This window comes from Petromyzon marinus, unplaced genomic scaffold (assembly GCF_048934315.1).
Source record: "Petromyzon marinus isolate PM22_M1 ecotype Great Lakes invasive population unplaced genomic scaffold, UKy_Petmar_22M1.pri1.0 PM_G_Scaffold_9, whole genome shotgun sequence".
NCBI lineage: Eukaryota > Metazoa > Chordata > Hyperoartia > Petromyzontiformes > Petromyzontidae > Petromyzon > Petromyzon marinus.
In genome coordinates, this window is record NW_027423046.1 from 3731777 (window position 1) to 3737502 (window position 5726).

Here is a 5726-nt window from a genome sequence, read left to right on the forward strand (position 1 = left end):
GAATTCCAACAAGACCTACATCTCTGCTTTATTGACCTGGTCAAGGCCTATGATACCATCAGTAGGCCTGGGCTCTGGGTCGTTCTTCGTGCTTTTGGAGTACCTGACCCTCTGCTCACGATCATTAAGGACCTTCATGATGGTGAGCGGGCCCGGGTAAAACTGCGTGGCCGGGAGTCAGAGCCATTCCCTGTACACCTTGGGGTGCGACAGGGATGTCCTCTAGCTCCCACATTATTTAACATCTATTTTGACCACGTAGTTCGTGAAGCCTTCAATAGCTGTACCGGGGGAATCTCCATATGGTACAGATATAATGGGAGACTAATCGATGCCCGGGTGCGGTCAAGGGATGGCTCCCTGTTGCTCAACCACGTTATGTATGCTGATGATTTTGTAATAGCTGCTCAGTCAGAGGAGGAGTTGGAGACGCTGCTGCTGAGACTGGAGCGTGCCACTAAGAGGTGGGGCCTTACCATCAGCCCCACCAAAACTAAGCACCTGCCTGGGTATTTTGTACCATCGGACACTCCACCCCCACAACTCCCAATCGGTGATGGGGCAGTTGTGGAGAGAGTGGAGAGTTTCCCATACCTGGGCAGTGTGCTTATGACTGGCTCCAGTTTAACAGCAGAGGTCTCACTCCGAATCAGTCGAGCGGCAATATCTTTTCATCGGTTGCGTAACGCTGTGTGGAAGCTACCTGGTCTGTCGCTCCGCACTAAGCTTCAGGTCTTCTCGGCCACGGTCATTCCCTCCCTTCTCTACGCTTGCGAAACGTGGACCCCCCTAATGGAACATCTTCGCCGGTTAGAAACATTTAGGCTGGCCTGCCTACGATCCATCCTGGGTTTAACCAGACTGGATTGTGTGAGGAGCTCACAAATCCTTGAAAGATCTGGGCAGGGTCCCATCGGTGAGCTCCTCCGGCAGGCAAGGCTGCGATGGCTGGGTCATGTAGCCCGCATGCACAGCCACCGCATGCCGAAACAGCTTTTGTTTGGCCGGATTGAGGGGGCTAGGCGGGCGCGGCACGGGCTAGAGAAGAGATGGAGTGATGTGGTACAGGAGGACGTGGAGCTGAGTGGACTCGCCGATGACTGGTACCAGCGGTGCCAAGATCGGCCTCTGTGGAGGAGGCTCGTGAAGGATGCTACTGGGCAGTTGGAGGCAGTCGCCCTCCAACAACAACGGAGGGCGGAGGAGCGACGCTCAGAACAACGAGCGAAGCGCCGGGTGGCGAAAGCACAGCAGGTTGGCACAGTAGGGGGCACAGGTGGTGCATCAGCCAGTCATCTCAGTCAGTCGACCCATGGCACCTGGGTCTGCCCCGTGACCTCCTGCCAGCGGGCGTTCGACACTTCACGTGGCCTCAGGGTGCACATAGCCTGGCACAAGCGTCGTGGTGACGTCACCGCCACTTAGTGGCGAATGGCGGTTGTTGTTGTTGTCTGTGTGTGTCTGTGTGTGTGTATCTGTGTCTGTGTGTGTGTCTGTTTGTGTGTGTGTCTGTGTGTGTGTATCTGTGTGTGTCTGTGTGTGTGTCTGTGTGTGTGTGTGTGGAAGCGTAATGCATTGTAGTGTATCGGTTAGCGCTACGCTACGAACCCGGCGACCCGAGTTTGATTCCCGTTCACGGCCACCACCGGTGATGATTATTTGAACCGCTTCTGGGCCTCCCCTAGGTCGAATCAGCCTCAAACGAGTAACTGTTGTGGTGTGAACATCGCCACTGGGGAGACAAAGGCGACCGGACGTGGGGATCCAAGTCCCGGGCGAAGCCGGGTAGTACAGCTAGTCATGAATATATGAATGAATATAGACGTGTAAGTCACGTGTGACTGTATATATTAATTCCTCCATGGCTCGATACTGACGTGTAGATGGTGTGGATATTCTTATTTTCTGTCTGCAGCTGAGGCTGGTCTGATGGAGCAAAGGCCCTCAGCACAGCAGCTCGGTACGACAAGTCAACAATGCGACCGGCGTGCATACAGCACGGATCGGACTGGAAATTTGACACAGCACCAGAGAACTCACACAGGAGAGAAACCCTTTAAGTGCACTGTGTGTGACAAAGCATTTGCATGGCCATCAGTTCTTGAGACCCACCAGAGAACACACACGGGAGAGAAACCCTTCAGGTGCACTGTGTGTGGGAAGGCATTTTCACAGTCATCTGCTCTTAAAGTACACCAGAGAACACACACGGGAGAGAAACCTTTCAAGTGCAGTGTGTGTGGGAAGGCATTTTCAGATTCATCTACTCTTCAAAGACACCAGAGAATACACACGGGAGAGAAACCCTTCAAGTGCAGTGTGTGTGGGAAGGCATTTTCAGATTCATCTCATCTTCAGAGACACCAGAGAACACACACGGGCGAGAAACCCTTCAAGTGCAGTGTGTGTGGGAAGACATTTTCAGATTCATTTGCTCTTAAAACACACCAGAGAACACACACGGGAGAGAAACCCTTCAAGTGCAGTGTGTGTGGGTAGGCATTTTCAGATTCATCTCATCTTCAAAGACACCAGAGAACACACACGGGCGAGAAACCCTTCAAGTGCAGTGTGTGTGGGAAGACATTTTCAGATTCATTTGCTCTTAAAACACACCAGAGAACACACACGGGAGAGAAACCCTTCAGGTGCAGTGTGTGTGGGAAGACATTTTCAGATTCATCTGCTCTTAAAACACACCAGAGAACACACACCGGAGAGAAACCCTTCAAGTGCACTGTGTGTGGGAAGACATTTTCAGATTCATCTACTCTTAAAAAACACCAGAGAACACACACGGGAGAGAACCCGTTCAAGTGCAGTGTGTGTGGGAAGGCATTTTCAGATTCATTTCATCTTCAAAGACACCAGAGAACACACACGGGAGAGAAACCCTTCAAGTGCAGTATGTGTGGGGAGACATTTTCAGATTCATTTGCCCCTGAAACACACCAGAGAACACACACCGGAGAGAAACCCTTCAAGTGCAGTGTGTGTGGAAAGGCATTTTCACAGTCATTTGCTCTTAAAAAACACCAGAGAACACACACGGGAGAGAAACCCTTCAAATGCCCTGTGTGTGGGAAGACTTTTTCAGATTCATCTACTCTTAAAACACACCAGAGAACACACACGGGAGAGAAACCCTTCAGGTGCAGTGTGTGTGGGAGGACATTTTCAGATTCATCTACTCTTAAAAAACACCAGAGAACACACACGGGAGAGAAACCCTTCAAGTGCACTGTGTGTGGGAAGACATTTTCAGATTCATCTACTCTTCAAAGACACCAGAGAACACACACGGGAGAGAAACCCTTCAAGTGCAGTGTGTGTGGGAGGACATTTTCAGATTCATCTACTCTTAAAAAACACCAGAGAACACACACGGGAGAGAAACCCTCCAGGTGCAGTGTGTGTCGGAAGACATTTTCAGGTTCATTTGCTCTTAAAACACACCAGAGAACACACACGGGAGAGAAACCCTTCAAGTGCAGTGTGTGTGGGAAGGCATTTTCAGATTCGTCTCATCTTCAAAGACACCAGAGAACACACACGGGAGAGAAACCCTTCAAATGCACTGTGTGTGGGAAGACATTTTCAGATTCATCTGCTCTTAAAACACACCAGAGAACACACACGGGAGAGAAACCCTTCAAGTGCAGTGTGTCTGGGAAGGCATTTGCAAATTCATCAAATCTTCAAGTACACCAGAGAACACAAAAGCATCAGAAGATCCACAAGGAGTGGAGTCTGAAATCGGTTTGTGAAAGTCAAAGTGCCGCAATGAGCCCATCCCTCATGAAACACGAACCGGAAGAAAATCCCAGCTTGGACACTTTTAAAGGTATCGAGGTGAAATATGAAGAGGTGATGGTGAAGAGGGAAGAAGTGAAGGTAAAATGTGAAGATGAAGATTCAACTCCAAAATGGGACCTTCACATCGATGGAGGCAACGTGAAGCATGAGGAGAATTCTGACTGAGGCAGAGCGAGGCAACTCCCAGCAGTTTGTGGAAGTGGAGGTGTGGGTGGACTTGCTCCTAGACAATACAAAGTCAAGTGGAGACCCGGTAGATGTGTAAGCTTGAGATGATGTCGCTCCAATAGATGCACCTTTGTCATAGGCCTTTAATGACAAGAACGTGAAGTTGGACACTTTGTGGGCCCGTGGGTTGGGTAGATCTGTAACCAGGAGCGAGAGACAATAAGCTCCCAAGCATTCACTATGTTATAATAATAATTGCATTTACACGGTGCTTCCTTAACCGCCTCAGCAACTCGGAGTTTTGTGTCGTACCTCGTTTGAAACACTCGAGCATCCCCAAGTAGCAGCTGCCCCTGTGTGGCACAAGGTGGTGGCCCTGCACCAGCCTGCATGTCGACAAGAACCTATCAGTAGGGGGCGATGATTGATGCGTCATCTCAGTTGTGTAGTTTGTAGGTAATCTTGATTCGAAGCTTTCGTGGCTGCAGGAATCCACACTCTTGAGTTCTTTCGGTAAAGTCACCACGTGGGTAGAAACATAACAGATCACGGCGTTTAGATCACAACACAAGCAATCGTCATCAGGTGGGACAACCACAGCAAGAGAAACTGCTGAAGTAGTAGGCGCCTACTCCAGCAGTTTCTTATTATTGCTGCTGTGCTTGTCCCACCTGATGATGATTGCTTGTGTTGCCATCGAAGTGCCGTGATCTATTATTTGTAGCGTAATGTTTAGAATTTGATACATTTTGACCAAGACGCCAGCATGCAACGGCCTACTCATTTTGAATGACGCAACAATAGTACGGTGTACATACACTTTTGATTTAAAGCTTTCGTGACTGCAGGGATTCATATTCTTCGTTCTTTTGGTAAAGCCACGTAGAAGGGAAACAATAAAATAATAAAAATATAAAACAACAGAATTCTCACGACGTTTCGACTGCAGTGAGAATTTTGTTTTATATTTTGATTATTTTATTGTTTCCCTTCTACGTGACTTTACCGAAAGAACCAAGAATATGTACATACACTGTTAAGCAGACGGTGCGCATTTTTAAAAATAGCTTCTTGTTCATACGATGTAACCTGATGCAGGATATTTCACTGCAGTAATTAAATTTTGTTAATATGCTTGTCAATAATTAAGAATGAATACTTGTCTGATTGTGCGTGTACATGTAACATTTTTCTATGAGTGTCAAACATTGATTAAGTGTTCAAATCTAGATTAAGTGATGTTAGGACAAAGTGTGTGTGTGTGTTTGGAAGTAACCTGTACAGATCACTCGGGTGAGACCCGTTGTTCTTGTGATACAGGTCAAAGGGTACTTTTGTGTTTCACGAAGTGTCTGCCTCTCGAGCAACTCATCGTCTTTGAAATAGGGAGCACGCTCGGATCATTCATCAGTTACAAGGCATACCACTTGAAAGTTACACGTATAGGAGGAGGTACATTCCCTACAACACGAATTGTAGTTTTGTCTTACGTGTTGACGTAGATTTTGTCTAACTGGGACTAGAAATGCTCTTTGCTGATTAACGTCTGGATGTTCGGACCTATCGGTTGAAGCAAACCCCACTGCTATTGTTGAGACGCTGTGCACCAATAATGGTCCAACACATTGACGGCCTTCAGGCCAGGAAAGTCACAACATTTGCACACGAAGGACGCATTCACGCAAGTACCCCATGCTCCGTTTTGAAGTTTTAAAATGAAACATCTTCGAATTGTGTTGTTT

At 48.0% G+C, this 5726-nt stretch overlaps 1 pseudogene; it reads left to right on the forward strand.

The window, feature by feature from the left end:
- Positions 1-1929: 1929 nt before the first annotated feature.
- On the forward strand, positions 1930-4412 carry LOC142921840 (uncharacterized; annotated as a pseudogene).
- Positions 4413-5726: the final 1314 nt, after the last annotated feature.